Source organism: Apodemus sylvaticus, chromosome 2 (assembly GCF_947179515.1).
Source record: "Apodemus sylvaticus chromosome 2, mApoSyl1.1, whole genome shotgun sequence".
NCBI classification, from domain to species: Eukaryota; Metazoa; Chordata; class Mammalia; order Rodentia; family Muridae; genus Apodemus; species Apodemus sylvaticus.
The window spans coordinates 56,044,329-56,067,542 of record NC_067473.1 but is presented as its reverse complement, the minus strand read 5'-3'; positions in this window follow the sequence as shown (position 1 = coordinate 56,067,542).

Sequence of the window (23,214 nt, the reverse complement as noted above, 5' to 3'; positions counted from 1 at the left end):
GCTCACAGTTGTTTTCTTGCTGCCTGTGCATGCAGATGTAACTCTGAGCTACCTCTTTAGCACCATGTTTGGCACCGTGCTTCATGCCATGGTGATGATCGACCAAACTTCTAAACTGGAAGGCAGTCCCAATGAACTGTCTTCCTTTATAATAAGAGTTGTAGTGGTCATGGTGTCTCTTGGCATCAATAAAACCTTAACTAAGACAGAGAGTAAACTAGGAATAACCTGAGTCTTTGAAACCTCAAAGCCTTACTCCAGTGATATATTTCCTCCAACAAAACCATACCCCAAAGAGTGAAACCAACTGGGGACCAAACACTCAAATGCCTGAGACTACGGGTCACATCTCTCATTCAAAATATCACAAATGGGGAGAAGAACCCTAAAGTCACCTCAACCATAGTCTCCTTTTATACCTTCTCTGCACCCTAAAAGTCTTCTTTCCATATTCCCTTCCTCTCAGGACAACATCAGTGAATCAGTGAATCAACATCTATTTATTTTCCTTCTTTCTTTAATTAGCACATTGAAATAGTCACATGGTTATCAAGTTCATCGTTTGGCCTACCCGAAGTCCATCTTTTCTTCCCCAGCCTCCCAAGTCACAAAACTTTACCAAGATGACAGCTAGTATCTTACAGTTGATTGTATTTTCTCTAGCCAGGTTCCCAATCCATTCCCCACAATGCCCCACAATCTCCCCCAAACTCAAGTCTGATGAGACTGACCAGATCTCTTTCTTCTGAGCATCTCCCACTGTAGACAGTGAGTGACCCCATGAACAGGGAGTCTGAACCTAGCTTGAAGGCCAGTGACTAGCACAGAGCAGGTGTATACTGTGGATGTGCTGCATGGGTGATTGAAATTTCTAACCCATGCACCGCACCTGCAGCCCACTGGCAATTTCAAGCCTTCCCATCTTGAGCATACGTGGCCTATTTTTAGCATTAGTGTTTTATTTCCCAGTGAAATTTGGTGCCAGCTGTGGTCACCTGTTTGATTGCTCTCTGAGCTCTGCCTTTAACTAGAAATTAATTTGGATTACTTAAGCTTTCCTTGCCCAGTGGAGAAAAACTCTGGCTGGGTAAATCCAAAGCCGCTGGCGATTTCTCTTTCTCCGTTTAATCTCTTTCTCTCACGTGCCAACTCTAATTTTGTGCTTTCTGACTTCCTTCCCCCTCGATGCCTGTCTTTAATCTGCACATCTGACCCTATCTCAGAGGGATGCTGACCCAGTGGATCTTCATCTTTTTTGCAGGGAAACTGAGATCAGTCTTATGGAGGGGCTCGGCTCCCATTGCTTGGGAAGTCCAAGACAGCTCCGCCAATGGAAACCTGAAGAACACATCCTGAGTTCTAGTCTGTAGCCTCCCCGGTCCGTGCCTTGCCTCCACACTCAGGAAGGTCAGCAGTTTCAAAGATCAAAGTCCAGCCAAGTCCTCTGATTTTAGCAGTGGGGACTAAAAGGCTGGCAAGAAGAGGGACAGGCACAGAGCCTGGTGCCTACTGAGGACTGAACCCAGGAACTCAAGCATTCAAAGTAACTTTCTACCATCCCCACTCCTTTCTGCTGCTGTTATTGTTGGTGAGACAAGCTCAGACTGTTTCAGATTGGACACTCTGCAGTCCACACTGCCCTTGAACTTGTGATTCTTCTGCCTCAGCCTCACAAACAACGAGGACCAAGTTCTCTTTCTGAGGAAACATTTCTACCTGGTGTCCCTCCTGGCTAGTGAAACATAAGAACTGTGTCTTTCCTCCAGATAGCCTAAGAATCCTGCTCTGCTCTGCTGGGAGAGCAAAATAAAAGCCATCTGACTGCCAGTGTTGACTTCTCTCCCATTTCTCCATCCCCATTGGTCACCTGCCCTGAGCTTCCTTTTTTGACTTTTTAATTTATTATTATTTTGTGTATAGGGTGTATGCTTGCTACAGCATGATGGTGGAAGTCAGAGTGCAGCTTTGTGAAGCTGGATCTCCCCTTTCATCTACATATGAGTTCTGGAAACTCAGGTCCTCAGGTCTGAATGACAAGCACTTTACCCAGAGAGCCATTTCACCAGCCCTGCCCTGCCCTTCCAACCAGTCTGTCTACACTGTATTCAGGCTCCACAATTACACTGCCATGTCTCCATCAAGAAATCTTGCCAAGACCTAAAAGAGTGGGAGATGGGGGTACCTTGCTGATCTTATCTGAGATTTAGAGTCTACTGGGAACTTTAGAGAAGCCAGAGGCAAGATGTCCGGTGATCTGTCACAGTGCTAGGGATGGATATTAGAAAGATCAGAGCTTCAGGAGGAAAGTGCTGATTTTTGAAAGAGAGTCTTGAATATTGACAGTTTTATTATCACCACTGACCAGAATATGCTCTAATCAGTGGCTCTAATTATTAGAATTTTATTCCACTTTAATTTGAACGCTAGAATCCATGGGTTCATATAAAAATTGTGTTTTTAAGCATTTGCTTCATACTGTTGACTCATACTGAACGTCTGCAGAGCTCCACCAGCTCTTCCCAATAGCTAGATGGAGACTGTGGATTTCTCTCTGTGGTGTAATTACCCTTAGTTCTAAATGTCTCAAATAATTTTAATGGTGATTGTTTTTAAAATGAAAGTTGTATGTGGTTACTATAGGACTTGAACTCTGGCTCCCATTACCCCTGTCAGGAGGCTCACAACCATCTGTTACCCCAGTTCTAGAGGATCAGGTTCCCTCTTCTGGCCTACACACACACACACACATACACACACATACACACACACACACACAAACAAAATAATTTTTTTAAAAAAGAAATTTAAGAGAAATCTTAAAGTAGTCACTAATTATGTTAATTTAAGTAGAAACAAAAAAAATCTCTCTGATTCAGGGGCCAGTGAGACAGCTTAGCAGTTGAAGTCATTAGTTGTCAAGCCTGACATCCTGAGACAATACTCTAGAAACTTACCACGGTGGAAGGAGAAAACGGACTCCAGCAATTTGTCCTCTAACTTCTACGTGGGCACCATGCCATTATCACTTGTGTGTGCATGCATGAGTGCGTGTACACACACATATACACACATAAAATGAACACACATTGGAAAGACAATTAGATTCACTATTATTCAAAGACACTGCATACATTAATGGAGGTCTATTTCAGTCCCATATCCCATCTTTTTACGTATTTTAGAGGGGTGGAAGGGTATGTAGAAAGTTGGGTATGTGAAGGTATGGATAAGAGGAGGGGTGGATGGTTGGTTGGGTATATGCATGAGTGGATGGATGATAGATGGATCAATGGGTTGTTAATTTAATAGCTTGTCACTTGTAGGATATAAAATAATTTAGTTTCTCATTTTATTCTCTTACATTAAGAAGGCTTTCTTAAGTAATTGTACTGGTCCTCTATTTCTTTATGGTTTCATTATAGCTCATCAATTATTTTATCAAAGCCTTTATTGTTGAGTTTTGTAGCTTCTCAGTTCTTGACATTGACTTATGCAGTTGGATATGTTTGAGTGGGCTCTAACAACAAACAGAGTTGAGAGAAATTCCCCAACCAAGAGCCAGGGGTGTCATATAGTCAATTGAGGTAAGGGGATAACCTCAAACCAAGACCAATCTGAGCCATGAATAGTACACCTGAGTGCCAAAACAACTGTACAATTGAGTGACTGTGTGGCCTATGCCAAAAAGGGGCCCAGGAGAGGCAGGGTCCTGACATGTGGGGCAGAGGATTTGGAATGGCACAGAAACCACTATTCAACATAAGATTCGGCTGAAAGAAAACTGGAAATAATTCCAAAGCATTTGACAAGGGAAAATATGATTTCACTTAAAGTTTCTTTTCTTGGATTTCTTTGACTGACAGTAGGGTGGAAAGTATATATTCATCTTAACTACAGTTCTTCCCCATCTTAGTTCCTCTCTCATGAGCTGTCTGGTATTTGCCTAGTTTTGCACAGAGGGTTCCTTTTTCCTTGTTGATTTGTGAGTTTTCTGCATATTCATTACTTTAATTCTTTATCCAATAGTCTGCAAAATTTTTGCTTAGTTTTTTTTTCTGGCTGTTATTTTGCATGGCAGTTTTCAAATGAAGCTTATAGTGTACAACTAGATCATTCTATGTTTTCCCCTGTGATTTCTATTAAAATATTGCTGTCACATCATCATGTGTGTGTTTGTGTGTGTATGTATATATGTATGTATGTATGTGTATGTATCTTTGTACATGAGCACATACTTGCCTGTGTCAACAGCACATTAGTGGATGTCAGAGGACATCTCACAGGAATAGTTCCCTCCTTCCTTCTATCACGTGGATTTCAGGGATCAAACTCATGTCTTCAGCCTTGGCAGCAAACACCTTTTCCTACTGAGCCATCTTGCAGTTTCTTTTTCTTTTCTTTTTTTATTGATATATTTTTTATTTACATTTCAAATGATTTCCCCTTTTCTGGGTCCCCACTCCCTGCAAGTCCCATAAGCCCTCTTCCGTCCCCCTGTTCTTCCACCCACCCCTTCCCACTTCCCTGTTCTGGAGCAGTTTCTTTTTCTATTATATCCCAACATGCTAGCTCCCTCCTGACTGTCCTCCTTCAGCTCTCCTCCTAAAGATGAATTGAGCAATGTGGGGAAGGGGCTCCTTAGCTCACCACCCAAGTTGCCTCTGAATATCTTCCATCACCCCACACTAAAAGGTCACTTCGAAGTGGACAATACACCTGTCTTTCTTGGTTGCAGCTCCAGTGTTTGGAACAAATGAGCATTTGGTGAACACTTATGGAGTGGATAGAAAGGGGTTTCCTGGGACTAACCAACCCCACTATAATGTGCTGTTTTCTCACCTGAGTCTGTTCTAGTGCCTTGAACACACAGTGCTGGCAATATCGTTTACATCCAGGAAGATATTGTCTCATAGAATTGTAAACTCAAAGCTATATTCGAATGCTCTAGACTATTTCTCTTAGCTGCTGTTTTGGTTTGACTGTGAAATGTTCCTCACAGGCTCACGTGTTTGAAGACTTGGTAGCTCTGCTTTGGGAGATTGTGGAACTTCCAGGAAGTAACTCCAAGCTGGATGAAGTTGATCACCATGGCCTAGGCCTTGAAGTTTATAGTTCAGCCCTGCTTCCTGGAACACTGATTCAATGTTTCCATGTAGTGTATGAAGTGCAGGAAGCAGCTGTCACAGCGTCTCCACTGTGGATTTTCCTGCCACCATGCTTTTCCAACCACAGTGGACTGTATCCCTTCAAACTGTGAGCCCCAAACACTCTCTTCTCCCTTGTTTCCACTTGCTCTTAGATGTTTGGTTACTGGCTATTAGATACTGGATGCAAAAGTAATGAATATACCTGGCCATGCACACAGAGGTTCAACACCACAAAGACTGAGACATTCTGCCTCCCTTCTACTCAGCTCTGAAATTGACTTTTGCTGTTAACTCCGACAGGTCTGAGGAACAACCTGGAAGATCTGTGGGAGAAAGCCTTTCATGAATGTATCTCTTCAAGATCCTCTTAAACTGGGACCTGGAACAAACTACAAAGCAGGAATGATTTCTCTGGAATGGTGAGGAGAGAACGACAGCCACTCTATTCATATTATCATCTTACAAACCACAAACATGACATCTCAGATAACATAGATGTTAATTTAGGGACCAGAGATAGAGTTCAAGAAACTAATCTTCTAGGTTAAAACACATGTCTCTCTCTCTCTCTCTCTCTCTCTCTCTCTCTCTCTCTCTCTCTCACACACACACACACACACACAAACACAAAGAGATGGAAACCCCACCTAATCTAGATCATATTCCATAGATAACCTACTCAATTCTCAACTGAATGTACTCAGGTCAGAAAACTAAGCTCTAGCAGGTCATATTTAAATAGTCCTCCTAATAAGTCTTCAAGTATTTTCTCATATACAAGAGCAATAATTACATGAGGCTTTATATATGAGGACCAGAAACTGTGCCATAAACTCACAGAAACTAAGGGGAGAGACTTCTAGCTTCTCTAAGCTAATATCATATCACTCCACACACAAGTCCATGGCCCCTGAGGCACAGCCCTGAGGCTAGTCCCTGTGGAATCAATGCTTGTATAAGGAACAGCAATGTCAGTCCCAGTCAACGCTTCCATCTCTGAAAAACCAACAATGCTAGCATAGAAATAAATAGCACATGACTACCCTTACTTATCTGACACATACTTCCTTAGCACCCATCTGGGCAGTACACACACTCAGCAATGGGAGCCCGACATGATCCACCACAGAAACCCAGCGTCAGTGGGAATATAGCTTGGGCATAAGTAGGGATGTACACATTGATGGGAACATGAGATTGATCTGTAAAGTAAGTTTCTGAGTGTAAGATTACATAAGCTTTGAAGTTTATAAAAGGGAACCATCAGAAAAAACAGCTTCCCTGTCATTTTCACAAAGTCTAATATCAGTTCTGAAAATAGAGAGAGTCTGGCGTCTTGTTCACCTGTATGTATTCAAGGCAGAAAGCAATTTACCTGGGGAGGAATTAGCAGCCACAGTCAGGATTTGTAAGTTCTCCTTTCATTTCTGCTTAACAAGAGAGAGATGCAACTTATTTGAAATTCATTATCCCCAAGGAAATAGACTTTGTCCCTCAATCTAATCCAGTCTGAAAAGATTAAAGTAAATTACAGAAGGGATGCTTAAAATATACTGACCATATGCTCCAGTGTAGCAGGATGATGGAAAGAAAGGACTCCTCCTTGATTGCTGATACGAAGCTGACCGTCATTGTGTACAAACACAACCATAAGGTAAGATTCTAATTAATCTCCACCCCAACATATGCATGGATACCAAATATAGCCCTCCAGCAAATGAAACCAGGAGGCGTAAAAGCTAAAGAATCACAAGTCCAACTTGTGATTGCTCCTTGAACTTGCTCCTGAAATCAGGCCTTTACAATGTCCTCACAGTCCCCCACATCCCTGGCACCCTTTCGTTCTCATCTCCAGCAACTTCCCATTCTTGGAGAAAAGGACAGTCTTCTGATGCAGTGGATTGGTGGACAGACAAGAAGAGGAACATGGCAAATCTAGGCTTGGCAATGCCCACCACATGCTCCCAATCTTATTTTTGGTATCTTTTAATTCTATGTATATGTAGGGGGTGAGGGGGTACGTGCACATGAATAAGGTTGCTGTGGAGTCCAGAAGAGAGTTGGATCCCCTGAAGCTGGAGTTACAGGTAGTTGTAAGCCACCCAATGTTGGCGCTGGGACATAATCATGGGGCATCTACTAAAGTAAAACATGCTAGAAAGCACTCAGCCACTTCTTCATCCTTGCAGACATCCATGCTTTTTTGACTTCTAAATAATATTTTCAGGACCTGGTCCCAGGAAGTAATTTATAATGAATGTGAACACATAGCTGGAAGTGTTGTCTGGGAAAAATTTAAAAATTGAAAGCAATTTATTCACAAAATTTGGCTTTCTGCAAAGTACGACATGCCAATACATTGAACTAAAAGTGATATAGGAGTTATGCAAGAAAAGTTAATAGGTTTGGCTACGCAAGACTCTGCATGGCAAAAATTTATAAAATTTTACAACATCAAAAGACAAATGGGTGTATTAAGATAATATATGCGACAATTGAGCTAATTTATTTGGTGCAAAGGGGCTCTTTAAATCAACAAGATAAGAAGAATCCTATAAAACATGGCCAAATGACCATGAGAAAAGGGTCCTGACATACAATTAAAGAAGTGTAAAGCACATTAGTAGCTATGTTCAACTTCTCATGTATAAACAAATTAGTATTTAGCGGTAACCAAGGCTTAGAGAAAGGTTTTCCCTCATTCATCTTGGCTGGAAGTATAAATCAGTATATATATATACTCACACACATATATATACACACATATATACATATACACATATATATAAACATATATATATACATATATATTTTTCCTTTTTACAAAGGATGATGTTATAACCAACTACTTTTAAATCTTTCATTACAGGGGCTTACCCTTCCACATATACTGTGCAGATATATATGTAAATAATATTATGTAAGATGGAGCCATTTATAATATCAAAACCCTATAGTATATTAAGCTGAAGCTACATGGTAGAACACAAAGCTAGTGTTAGAAAAAGTGATATTGCACAATATGGATAGATGTGGAAAACAGTGTTTGAGAACCATGACAAAGACATTGGTAAAAGAAAATGCAAGTGTTGAAGCGTGAAGCCTATAGAGTGTCATGTATGATGTACACATATGTACATGGGTTTTCTCACAGGGCCGTAGGAAATGTCTTACAGAAAAGAAAGAAACACACACGGTGGAATTTTCAAATACACTAGAGAAGCAAATACACTAAAGAATAATTTCATTCTTCTTTCATATTATTTCATATTATTCTGAACTATTTGTTTTCTCTTCTATTATTACAAATTTATCTTAGAAATGACATTACCCTGAACCACCTCTCTGTTGGAGCAGTGGTTTAAATACTAGGGATACAGCAGTATCCAGACAAACATGATCCTTTCTCAAGAGATGAGAAATAAAAATAAATTAAAGATCTATTACAAGGCAGAAGTATCTTAGTCAAGTTTCCATTGCTAGAACACAATATCTGAGATTAGGGCCTTTATAACAGAACGCTGGTTTATTTTGGCTCATGGTTCTTGTCTTAGTCAGGGTTTGTATTCTTGCACAAAAACATCATGACCAAGAAGCAAATTGGGGAGGAAAGGGTTTACTCAGTTTACACACAGCTGTTCATCACCAAAGGAAGTCAGGGCAGGAACTCACACAGGGCAGGAACTTGGAGGCAGGAGCTGACACAGAGGCCATGGAGGGGTGCTGTTTACTGAATTGCTTTTCTTGGCTTGCTCAGCTTGCTTTCTTATAGAACTCAGGACCACCAGTCCAGGGATGGCACCACCCACAATGAGCCCTCCCCCCTTGATCACTAATTGAAAAAATGCCTTATAGCTGGATCTCTTGGAGGCATTCCCTCAAGGGAGGTTCCTTTCTCTGTGATAATTCCAGCTTGTGTCAAGCTGACACACAGAACTAACCAGTACAACTATAGGTTGGATGTCTAAGTGCATGCTCAAAGCTTTGGACTCCCAACACGGGAGAAAGCTGGCTAGCACATGCCTTCGCACGCAATCCAGGCTCCTGAGAAATATGTGAATCCTTCTCAATTAGCTAATCACTCTTTAAATGTCCACCACTCTTTAGTATTGTTACATGACACATTTCAGTAAGGGATTCTGATATTCCACAGAATATTCTTAGTAGGAACTGTGGTAAGACAGAGAGTGGTCTGACCTGAAGACCTGTAAGCACCCCCCAGTAATCATGGAGAAGTGAAATTTACTCCTACTGAGAACAGACAAGAGCTGGGTGTGGCAGTGTGAAGTGGTCTGACCATGTAAGAGACTTTCTTTGGGGCTGGCCTATTTGCAGGGCAGACCCATTTTTCTCCTTGTGCCGATTTGAAGAGTCACCTGGAATCCTCCCCAGGTTCTTCTGTTTAGGATGGTTAGCGGGAGCCACAGGGCTCAGGTGGAATTCTGAAGACAGCTTCAGTGCTGGGAATTTTACAGGTCACAAGCCATCAAGGAAAAGCAAATAGATCCCTCTGGATACTTTCAGGGAGAAATGGAATCCGGGACCCTGAAGAGGCTCCATCAGGTCCACAGTCAGCTCCTCTCTTCAGTTTCAGAAACGCATCTGTAGTTGCCTGGGATGGGAGAGAAAGTGATGGCGGCAACCGAACAGATGGCACCAGAATGGACCTGATTATGTACGAAGATGTAAGATTCATTACCGCTCAATGAGGGGAGGAAAGCATTACCCAAGGCCGGTCCTGGAACAATTAACTAGCAATTTAGAGAAGCAGTAATTTTAGAATCTCACTTTCCGCTACACATTGAGACACATTCCAGTTGGGTGGAAGAGTTAAGTGTTTTTCTTTTAAAACCTCAAAAATCTCTGAAAGACATTGAATCCATTACTTTCTGAACCTCTAGAGGAGAAAAATATGGTAGGGGCCTAGAATCACTACCAGAATTTATTTTTAAAAAATTAAGATCTGTATTATAAAGTTGGCTTAAAAATGTAAAGCACAGAAGCAAGCAGCAAACAGAAATATTGCTGCGAATGTCATGAGGGGCAGTAAATTTAATATTTAAGCCCCGAAATATTGATCAGAAATAAGCCTCTAAATGTACGAGCGCCAAATAAGCTGACAAAAAGGGCAATGTAATTAATGAGCAAAGATTTAAGATGTTTAGTCCCTAGAGAATAAAAATCATAATTCAAACATGAAGGTACTGTATACCGTTTCCAGTGTTACACCAACATAAATTCTAAAATTATTTTCATGGGGGTGGGGGTGGGGTGGGCTGTGTTTCTATTTAAGATGTGGGAAGCCCCAAACTACACAACCTTAACATATATACAAAGGACCTAGCACAGGCCCATGCAAGCTCTGCGATTGCTGCTTCAGTCTCTGTGAGCCCCCAAGAGCCTCACTTAGTTGATTCTGTGGGCTGTATTTTCCTGGTGTTCTTGACCCCTCTGGCTCCTACAATCCTTCCTTTCCCTCTTCCACCAGGTTCCCTGAGCTCTGTTTAATGTTTGGCTGTGGGTACCTGCATCTGCTCCCATCAGTTCCTGGATGAAGCTTGATCTTGGGATCCTTTTCCTTCTAGTGGGTTGTCTCATCCAGCTTTGATAAGAGGGTTTGTGCCTAGTCTGTGGTAACTTGTTAAGTGCTATTTGGTTGACATCCCTTGGAGGCCTGTTCTTTTCTGAAGAGAAATGGAGGGAGTGGTTCTGGTACAAAAGGGGAAGGGACAGAAAGAGAAAGGGGACTCTGAGGAGTGGAGGGAGGAGAAACCATAACTGGAGTGTGTTGTATGAGAGAAAAAACAAATAAAAGAAAAATGTGGGAAGCCCCAAGTGACTCTTGAAGCTTCCCTAGGAACAGAACTGGTTAAATAAGCCATAACATCAAGGTTTGAAAGCCAAGAGACTGCATTAAAACCTCAATGTCCTAAAGTATAAAAGTGACAAGCTCTTCTCAGAACAAATGAGATCCTGTCTGAGAAGAGTCTCCACAGCTACTCCTGTCTGTGAAGGGTCTCCATGGCTACTCCTGTCTGAACAAGCAGCAAGAAGAAGCCAACATAAATTGGAAGGCACACCTTCTCTTTTTATTCTTCAAAAGATGGCATAGGTGTATACAGTGATGTATGTGATGTACCTTGTTCTTTTCTACCCCCCCACTCTCTCCTTCCAACTTCCCCTTCACTCCAACCAACATTTTGAACAGATCTTACCTCCAACATCATGTCAGTTTTCTTTTAATAATTCACTAATCAATGCAGCCTATTGCAGTTGGAGTGGGATCACCCACTGCGGCCCAGGTAGCCTAAAAGTAGCCACTGCCTCAAAGAAAAGCAAGTCCCTTCCCTTAGTATTAACTGTCCTTCTTCCCTCCATGCTGGAATTTTTAACTGCTTAATCTTACATAGGTATTATAGAACTCCTCCCTTCCCCTGGGAGTTCAAGTATGTAACAGCCATGTCCTGTCTAGGGGCCAACATTTTTCAACACTCCTCCCATCTCTCCTTCTATTTTATCCTCTCTCCTTGGAACCTCACTCTCATCTATAATGCTCCACCCTTCTTCCATAGCTGAGCACTGATTAATGCTTATTTTTGGGTACTTTGAACAGTTATGACTTTCTGCAATAACCACTACATGTCACATTGTAGGCTTTCAACTAATGTGATGCTTTAGAGTCTCCTCTAAGCCCCGGCCACCTAGCCAGTCACAGCACCCATATGCACATGTCCACCTACACAGGGCCCTTCACCCAATGAAAATGAGAAGTGGGAGGAAGGCTAATGCCAGAGAGGAAGAGAATACCTACCCCCAACCCCGGGTGACATCACGACCTTCCCATGTTCAAGACAGTGGTTTGCTGAAGCCTGAGCACATGACAGAAAATCTTAAAGAACAGAATATCTACCAAGCACATTATAGAGTGACAACCTCCACCACCACCACCCCAAAAAAGGGAGCAGATAATGAGAGTGGAGGAAGATTTTTAAGGGAAGCCATGCCTAAACCCTGCTAACCCAAGCAGGGTTAAAACACATAGAAGATGTTACGTTTTGCTACCACTGAGGAGGCCCAAGTCACATTGAGGTAGAGCCATGACTCTACAGAGAGTCTCCGAAGCCAACAGTGTACTTGACCAAGATGTAGTTTCAACATAGCCTGGGCTCTGCTAGAGAGAACAGCCATAGACTTAGCTCCTCCCACTGCAAGCTAATGGAAGACATAATCTTTTCTGCTAATAACTATTACCTGTAATTATTCTTTAAACCCAGTGCCCAATTAAGTAAAGAATCAGACACCATCAGAAAGCAGAAATGTGTGAAATAAGGAAAGAAAACAGTAAATATGAGGCTGAGAAGTGAGAATTAACTATGAAAATGAACAAGAAAATAAATAAGAAAATAGATAGATAGATGATAGATAGATAGATAGATAGATAGATAGATAGATAGATAGATGGATAGATAGATAGATAGAATAAGACAGATAGAATAAGATAGATAGAATAAGTCATGGATTCGTGGACAAAACCATTCTTCCTAGGGCTGGAATGCAGTAAGGAAAGACTAAGGAGAGGTATTGGTTGGAATTTCTATTGCTATGATAAAACACAATGTTCAAAAACAACTACAGAAGAAAATGGTTTATTTCATCTTACAATTCTCAGGTGACACTGTAACACCTTCTGAGGGAAGTCAGAGGGTATTTCAGTGACTAAAAATGCTGAGAGTCATTTTTAAGTGGGCTTACCAGAAAAAAACATAATTTTGTGAGGTAAAGTGTATCTTAATTAGATGTAGAAATTTAGCCATTTCTTGATGTGTGCATATTTCAAAACATCATGTTATACAAGTTAAATATATATAATTTTTGTTGACAAAAAGAATAATAATCAAAAAAAACAATATGAGGAAAATAGGAAATTTTGGCAGAGAGATGAAAGCTATAACGAAAGTCAAATGAGCACATAAAAGTAAAAGACCTTTAATTGTATAAAACCCAAGCTACAACAATGAATTACAGGGTTCATAGCACATTTAATAGAACAAACATGACAACACGACCACAGAACAGGAATGAGTCAGCAGCGAGGCACTTGTAGTTTAAAACTGTTCACAAAGTAGTTATTTGAAAGTGTGTATTTATAAATCAAATGAGTCACAGAATAATCTGCAGAGAAATTTTATAACAAATACATGTATATTTCAAAAGCCAATAGAGATGATAAAAAATAATGTATTGGAGCATTCAGTATACTTAAAGAGGTGCAAGAAGGGAAACTGGAGAAATACATACAGCTTGAAAAAAAAAAGAAAAAATACCAAGACCTAATGGCCTAAACTTTTTTTTGATTTTTTTTTTATTTATTGAAAAGGGAAGTAAAGAGAAGTAAAAACACTTTATGATAAAATTAAAGATTTACATGGACAATATTTCAGATAAACACGTTAAAATTGACAATTTTCATGGAAAACTAAAGAATAAAGTAGTAGACATGTTAAACATTGCTAAATTAATTGAAATATGGAATAGAAACATTTTATGATAGAATTGAAGATTTACATGGAAAATATTTCTGATGAAATTGTAGAAAAATGTAGGAAAACATGTTAGAATTGAAGATTATCATAGAAAAATTTATATAGATATAATAATGGTAGGTATAAAAGTTTCCTAAGGTGATTGGAAGTGGAATTATAAACATTTTCTGATAAACTTGAAGATTTACATGAAAAATATTCCTGATAAAATTGAAGAAATATGTAGAAACACATGTTAAAATTAAAGATTATCATGGAAATTATATAGGTAAGATGATAGGCATAAAGATAAGCCTAAGTTGATTGAAGGTGAAATTATAAACATTTTCAGATAACATTGAAGATTTACATGGGAAATATTTCTGATAAAATTCAAAAAATAAATAGACAAACACCTTAAAATTGACTATTTCATGAAAATTTTTACATAAAAATGGTAGATATAAAAACTCTTTCTAAATTAATTGAATGTGGATTTAGAAACATTTGTGATAAAATCAAAGAGTTACATTGAAAACATTTCTGATAAAATAGAGGAAGTATATAGAAAGACATTAAAATCGAAGATTATCATGAAAAATAATGCTGATAAAATGGTAGACATAAAAAATACTAAATTAATTAAAAGGGGAATTACAAACATTTTCTGATAAAATTGAAGATTTACATGAGAAATATTTCATTAGGCTATGTCTTTTTATTGGGGAATTGAGTCCATTGTTGTTAAGAGATATTAGGGAATAGTGATTGTTGCTTCCTGTTATTTTTTATGTTATTTTTATGTTTATGTGAGTTTCTTCTTTTGTGTTTGTTGGAAGATTACTTTCTTGCTTTTTCTAGGTTATAGTTTCCCTCCTTGTGTTGGCATTTTCCATCAATTATCCTTTGTAGGACTGGATTTGTGGACAGATATTGTGTAAATTTGGCTTTATCATGGAATATCTTGGTTTCTCCATCTATGATGATTGAGAGTTTTGCTGGGTTTGTGTTCTCTTAGGGTCTGTATGAGGTCTGCCCAGGATCTTCTAGCTTTCATCGTCCCTGGTGAGAAGTCTGGTGTGATTCTGATAGGTCTGCCCTTATAAGTTACTTGCCCTTTTCCCCTTACTGATTTTAATATTCTTTCTTTGTTTAGTGAATTTGGTGTTTTGATTATTATGTGCTGGGAGGAGTTTCTGTTCTGGTCCAGTCTGTTTGGAGTTCTGAAGGCTTCTTGTATGTTCATGGGCATCTCTTTCTCTAAGTTAGGGAAGTTTTCTTCTACAAGTTTGTTGAAGATATTTACTGGGCCTTTAATATATAAATCCTCGCTCTCATCTATACCTATAATCCCTAGGTTTGGTCTTCTCATTGTGTCCTGGAGTTCCTGGATGATTTGGGCTACCATCTTTTTGCATTTTGCATTTTCTTTGACTGTTGAGCCAATGTTTTCTATGGTATCTTCAGCCTGAGGATCTTCTATCTCTTGTATTCTGTTGTTGATGCTTGCATCTATGACTCCTGAATTCTTTGCAAGGTTTGCTATCTCCAGAAATGTCTTGCTTTGTGATTTCTTTATTGTTTCTACTTCCACTTTTAGATCCTGGATGGTTTTGTTCAGTTCCTTCACTTGGTTGTTTGTATTTTTCTGTAATTCTTTAAGGGATTTTTGTTTTTCTTCTTTAAGGGCTTCTGCCTGTTGATCCATGATCTCTTGTAATTCTTTAAGGGATTTTTGTGTTTCCTCTTTAAGGGCTTTTACCTATTGACCAATGTTCTCCTGTATATCTTTAAGGGAGTTATTTAAGGGCTTTCTTGAAGCCCTCTATCAGCATCATGAGATATGATTTTAAAACCAACTCTTGCTTTTCTGGTGTGTTAGGGGTATCCGGGACTTGCTGTGGTGGGAGAACTGGGTTCTGATGATGCCATGTGGCCTTGTTTTCTGTTGGTAGGGTTCTTGTGCTTGCCTTTCACCATCTGGTGCTAGTTGGTATTGTTGTCTCTGGCTGGAGTTTATTCCTCCTGTGGACCTGTAAGCCTGTGTCCTTACTCCTCTGAGTTCAAAAGTGAAAGCACTGCTGGGAGATCACTCTCTCCTGGTGGGCTGTGCACAGAAGGCTGTGGAGTTTCCAGGCTCCCTGGTGCAAATGGCAGTGGGAAGACTTCCATCCCAGCTGTTCCACTGATCCTAGGCCCTGTGTGCTCCTAGCTAGGTTCCCTCCAGAGAGAAGGTGGAGAGCTGCTGGGAGATCACTCTATCCTGGTAGGCTATGCACAGAAGGCTGTGGAGTCTCCCAGCTCCCTGGTGCAGAATCAGGCCTAAATTTAATCATGCCAATATTTACACTGAATGTAAATGAGTAGCTGCTTTAAGTTAGAAGCAGAAATCTTCGTACTGTATAAGAAAACAACATCCAATTATAACCCAACTAAGGAAAACATTCTATACCTAAAGATGTAGACTGGTTAAACATGTAAAGGATGTACAACTCAACCTATACACCTGAGGCTGTACACCTGAGGCTCAGGGAACATAGAGGAAGAAAGGTGGAAAGACTGCAAGAGCCCGGGGCCAGGACAGCAGCTGCCAGTTTTGTCTTTCATATATGACAGGAACAACAACAGGTGACATGACAACATGGAGGGAAGAAACCTCAGGTGACCCCACCCTGAGATGAAGATCTACAATGACTGACAGGAGAGGGAGAATCAGTCTACCCTGGGAATGAGACCACGAGTTGATTATCCAATACCCAGTCATCAACCCTAAACACACACATATTCATGGGGACACATAGGGACACTAACTGGAATCAGCTAGTTGAATTTATGTATTTATTCATATAAGCAAATATATAGCACTAATGATTAAAGAAATTCAATGGGGAAATATGCCATGCTAACACTAAACTTAACACAGTTGTATCAATAACAACAAAGTGACTCTCAAACAGAATTGGAGATAAAAGAAAACATTTTATAATAGTAACATGTTAAATGAGAAGAGTTAACATAACAATCATAAATGTTTATATATCTTTACATGGAGCATCAAAATATACAAGGCCAAAAATGAGAGAACAGATACAGGAAACTCTACATCCACGATTATATTTTGAACTTTCTCTTGGTAATCTGTGGACAAAAATAAAATGAACTCAGGAAGATATAGTAAATTTTGAAGACGACTAAAAATTTACAAAGCACTGTACCTAAACATTTTAAAATGTTTCTTTTAAACAAAAATGAGATTAAACATAAGCAGGCCATATTGAGAGCCATAAAACAATTATAAATATGTATCAAACAACTGAAATCAAACCAAGTATTTCATATACTCACAATATACATTTCAAATCAAATAATACTATGTAGTGATTTGAATATATGTCAGTCTGTTCCATAATTCATAACAAATTTTAATTGCCATTTCAAAATACGAAGACATTGGGCCTACCAGAGGTAAGTGATCATGGTAGATCTGCCTTCATGGGTAGAATTGGTGCCATGATTTCGGTTTTCCCTTGCCTTCTTTTCTACTGTGTGAAACCCCACAGAAAGGCTTTGCCAAATGACACAGTGATTCTGGACCTCCTAGCTCCGGGAAGTGGGTGTTCTGACAAAGCAGCACAAACTGAACTAAGACATATTGAAAGACTTTTTAAAGCTCTCCAAATATTCCAAACTTCAACAATATATCCCATTAAAAGTCATGAGCAGATGAAAGAACTCACAAGGGAAATTAGGAGATGATGAACTGAACAGTAATGAAAATACATCACATTAGGCTCTGTGCGCGCTGGTTACAATGTTTATTGTAGATGGACATTTGTAGCCTTTGATATCTATATTAAGAGGAGAGGCCTGGAAAGCTTAAGGGCACTGGCTGCTCTTATAAAAGACATGGGTTCAGTTCTCAGCACCCACATGGTGATTCCTGTTTCAAGAAAACGGATGCCTTCTTCTGGCATCCACAGATGCCAGGCACACACACAGTGCACACACATACCTGCAGGAACAACTGCATACAAATCAAATAACAAATAATATTTTAAAAAGAAGAGGAAAGATATAAAGCTGATTATTCACGCTTCCAGGAGAAGACTGATAAAAAACAAACAAGACAAAGATAAAGAAGGAAGAAGGAAGTGATAAAAACAAGAGTAGATATCAAAGAAAGAACAGAGGAAACTAAGTCATAATTGGGCTCTGAGAATAATTAGTGAAAGTAACAATGTTGTAGCAGCAAACCTAAACAGGAATAAAAAGGATAAGTTTCTGGGAATGAGATGAACGCCATCACTACACATTGCATCTGTGTTACAAGGACAATAAAGGCAGAATGTGGACATCATCAAATCAACAAGTGCCAAGATAAATGTAAAATGGATAAATTCCTTAAAAACTAAAAAGTTTCAAAACTGATACAACATAGAAAATCTAAATACTGTAGCTCTAAATCTACTTAAAATTGAGTTTGTAGTTTAAAAAAACTCTGTTTAATAAAAGTTACTTTCAAATAGCTTCACTGGTGAATTGTGTCATGCACAGATAATAATGCCAGTTTTACAAAAGCTCTCTTTCTTAGAAATAGAGGAGGACGCTGGAGGTTGAAGGGTTTAGGACTTCACAGTGATGAGCAGATGAGGAAGAGCAATGGGTCAGGGAGAATGGGAACCGAACCTGAGGCTGTATGGAAAACTTGTATGGAAACCTACTCACTTAAAAGAGAGCTTGAATCTTACAAGAGAGCTACTCACTTACCAGACAACAATCCTCATGGTGGATAATGCTGTTCACAGAAGCCACGGGTTATTAACTGAAAATTCCAGAGCCATGTTGGGAAGCTTCCTGTGAGTTGTTCGTCATGGAGGCCCAGGAGTATCATGACTGTTATTGAGGTTAACCAAGAACTTTCTGGTTGAATTTGAAGCCTACATCTCAAAAGAGAATTCATACCTAATATTGTAAACCTCGTTAAAAGCCAAAGGCTGGGGAAGTCATAGGCCCTAAGGGGGAACCTACTTTTTGTTTTGCTATATGGCTGTGTTGTCAAACTGCCTTCTAAATATTTTGAGTTAATAACCATAAAGGGTTGCTGCTCTCAGCCTTGGTCTTCACAGTAAGCAACCATTAATGCAGGGACTTGTCACTGGTAAAAGTTCTTAACTTAAGTGGCAATGTTTGAGTGCTCAGCCCTAAGCAGGACATCTATGTCACCTCCTGTCCCCAAGGTTTAGAGAACAACACTGCTGAGGGACTGTGAAGAATGTAGGAGTGGGAGGATGGGCAAGGTTGGTGTTAACTTCTGTCTCCTGGCAACTGTACTCATGGACTCACAGTAGCTGTGGTTATCTGTAAAAGACCTTCACAGATGAAGGCCCTTGAACATCCCACCATGATCGGAGAAGAGATCATGAGCTCCCCCACCCCACAGAAGCTGCTGGCAGTTAATGGTTGCTGGAGGTTTCTACAGCAGTGTAGCCACTATTAAGATGCCCGTGCTCCACCAAATAGTCCTCCACTCAGGCTCAGGCAAGCAACACTAATTAAAATCAGTAGACTGAAAAAAGAAATAAATAACAACAAAAAATTCTATTAAATAAATCAACCAAAATAGACATAAACATAGGAGGGATGCTTACTGGGAAGAAAGGACTCAGTGTGGGGTAGAAGGAGAAGAGTGAAATGGGGTTGAAGAAAGTGACCCAAGGACATTATGTACATGTGTAAAGTTGTCTGAGAGCAGTACATTTTTAAAAAAAGACTTTTAAGACAGAAAGAGAGGAGGAAACGGTGTGTTATAAAATTATAACCTTGATGCCATATCCTAAAACAGATAGAGTGAAAGAACAAATATAGAACAATATGGCTCATGAACAAGCTCACAAAAAATCTGTAACAAAATCTGTGAATCAAATCCATCAGTGTATTAATAAGTATATCATGAACAGCTGAGATTCACTCCAAGAAATCAAGGTTACAGCCATTCAATCCAAACCAAATGTAACACTATAAAATAATAAAGAAAGAAAAATCACATTATTCTTTGAATAGCTGCATTTAGCAAACTTAAACATTCTTGAATACATTTTTTAAATATTCTTTAAGTCAGGAACTATACCTTCAATCTGTTTACAAAAATGGTCATTGAGTCTAGATCAACCCCACCCCATGCCACAGGGCTCAGGTGGGCAGTCCATACCTGAGATGACCCCCAGTCCAGCACCATACAGCTCAGGCAGGTAGAACACCTTTGAGATGACTCCCACATAGTTCTATGGGCTAGTAGGCAGAACACAACAGTCCTATGTCACAAGGCTGACCCAAGCTGAGAGGATTCCTGCCTGGTGCCACATGACACTCCGGAGATGACTGCAGACACCCAGAGGACCTGGGAGCCACTAAGATGAGCAAGTAAGTGGTGGAGAGATGGAATAGAAAGAGAAGCAGAAGGATGTGGGCACAATGAAGAGACAGGGAACTGGAAACTGGAGGGTAATGAGGCACAGCCTGATGTGAGTAGCGGGTGATGCCACCTAAGGCCATGATAAGGTCCTGACTTGTTCTGTGACCAAGAGCCATGTATTGGTTCATGACTCTGTTGCACAGGGTGTTTGTTACCACCAAAGGCTAGGTGCATCCGGGCTGGGCTGCCCTCTGGGGGCGTGTTGTTGTCTTGGGGGCTATGCAGAGCTGGCCCTGCCCACTCACCAGCTGTAGCACTCGGGAGAGCAAGCCCTGAACCTTGCCTGGGCAACCCAATAGAGTTGGCCCTTCTGGCATGGGTGTAGGTGAGCCATCCCAGAGGGCACGAGCGAAGGAGAGCTGGCTCTGTCCCTTGTCGGCTTCAGCATTGGGTGAGCTAGCTGGACCTGTGCTAGAGAGTTTGCCCTGGTGGCAAGGTGTAAAAGAGCTAGCAGGCTGACCAGCTAAGCGACCACCCAGGCCCAGATCCAGGGCTTTGAGTTGTCCCACCCCAACATGTATCCCATCTGTGAACTGCTGGAACAAGTGAAGAGGCCCATCCTACACATCCATAGCTACAGGGATTCCATGACACAGGACAACAGGATAGCTGAGAGGAGTCCCAGTGAGTATTCACTGTCAATAGTGAGCAGAAGTCAGAGGTCTCAAATCAGACTAATAACTCATTGCAATAAGCATTTGTGAATAAAAAAGAGAGGAGAGGGTATACTGTGGGACATATTGTGACACACTGCAACATTTTTTTTCTTTTGGCAAGTGAGTGGAATTGGGATGCGTGATGTAAAATTCATAGTCAATAAAATGTTAAATTTAAAAATGGCTACTGGGCCTCCGCTTCAGGATCGGGAACAACCTGGACCACTGCACCCAGTCTTCAGGCAGTGCAGGAGGTCAGCTGTGCACCCGGAGACCAGCTGTGAAGAGGAAGCTTACACTGGTGAGTCCAGCATTGACAACAAGACCAACTAACACCAGTGAGAACTAGATGGCAAAAGGCAAACGCAGGAACGTTGCTAACAGAAATCAAGGCAATATGGCAGCATCTGAACCCAATTCTCCATTAGCAGCATGTTCTGGATACACCAACACTCCAGAAAAACAAGATATGGATTTAAAATCACTGGTCATGGTGCTGTTACAGGATCAGATGAAGGACATAAATAAATCTCTTAAAGATATTCAGGAGAAAATGGATCAAAAGTTAGAAGCCCTTACAAGGGAAACACAAAAATCATTGAAAGAAATTCAGGAGAATTCAGAAGCCAATAAGAAGGAACCGCAAAAATCACTTAAAGAAATATGGGAGAACTTTGGTCAACAGGCTGAGGTCATGAAAGAGGAAACACAAAAATCTCTTAAAGAATTACAGGAAAACACAAACAAGCAAGTGAAGGAGCTAAGCAAAACCATCCAGGATCTAAAATCAGAAGTAGAAACAACTAAGAAATCTCAAAGGGAGACAACTTTGGAGATGGAAAACCTTGGGAAGAAATCAGGGGCCATAGATACAACTATCAACAACAGAATACAAGAGATAGAAGAAAGAATCTCAGATGCTGAAGATACCATAGAAACCATGGACTCAACAGTTAAAGAAAATGCAAAATGCAAAAAGCTTGTAACCCAAAACATCCAGGAAATCCAGGACACAATGAGAAGACCAATCCTAAGAATTATAGGCATAGATGAGAGTGAAAATTTACAACTTAAAGGGCCAGCAAATATCTTCAATAAAATTATGGAAGAAAACTTCCCTAACTTAAAGAGAGAGATGCCCATGAATATACAAGAAGCCTAAAGAACTCCAAACAGACTGGACCAGAACAGAAATACCTCCCATCACATCATAATCAAAACCCCAAATGTACTAAACAAAGAAAGAATATTAAAGGCAGTAAGAGAAAAAGGCCAAGTAACATATAAAGGAAGACCTATCAGAATCACAGCAGACTTCTCACCAGAGACTATGAAAGCTAGAAGATCCTGGGCAGATCTCATGCAGACTCTAAGAGAACACAAATGCCAACCAAAACTACTATACCCAGCAAAACTTTCAATCACCACAGATGGAGAAACCAAGCTATTCCATGACAAAACCAAGTTCACCCAATATCTTCCCACAAACCCAGCCCTACAAAGGATAATAGGAGGAAAACACCAGTACAAGGAGGGAAACTTCACCCTGGAAAAAGCAAGATAGTAACCTTCTTTCATAAAACCCAAAAGAAGATAACCAATCAAATATAAAAGATAACATCAAAAATGACAGGAAGTAATAATCACTATTCCTTAATATCTCTTAACATCAATGGACTCAATTCCCCAATAAAAAGACATAGATTAATGGACTGGATATGTAAACAGGATCCTACATTTTGCTGCTTACAGGAAACACACCTCAGTGTCAAAGACAAACACTACCTTAGAGTAAAAGGCTGGAAGACAATTTTACAAGCAAATGGTCGCAGAAAACAAGCTGGGGTAGCCATTCTAATATCAGATAAAATTGACTTTCAAACTAAAGTCATCAAAAGAGACACAGAGGGACACGTCTTGCTGGTCAAAGGAAAAACACACCAAGAAGAACTCTCAATCCTGAACATCTATGCTCCAAATGCAAAGGCACCCTCATTCATAAAAGAAACTTTACTAAAGCCCAAAGCACACATTGCACCTAACACAGTAATTGTGGGTGACTTTAACACTGCACTTTCCACAATGGACCAATCAGGAAAACAGAAACTAAATGGGGACACAGTGAAACTAAATGAAGCTTTGGACCAATTAGATTTAACAGATATATATAGATTTAACAGATATATATATATTTCACCCTAAAGCAAAAGAATATACCTTTTTCTCATGGTACCTTCTCCAAAATTGACCATATAATTGGTCACAAGACAGACCTCAACAAATATAAGAAGATCGAAATAATCCCATGCCTCCTATCAGATCACTATGGAGTAAAAGTGGTCTTCAATAGCAACAAAAACAACAGAAAGCCCACATACACATGGAAAGTGAACAATATTCTACTCAATGATACCTTG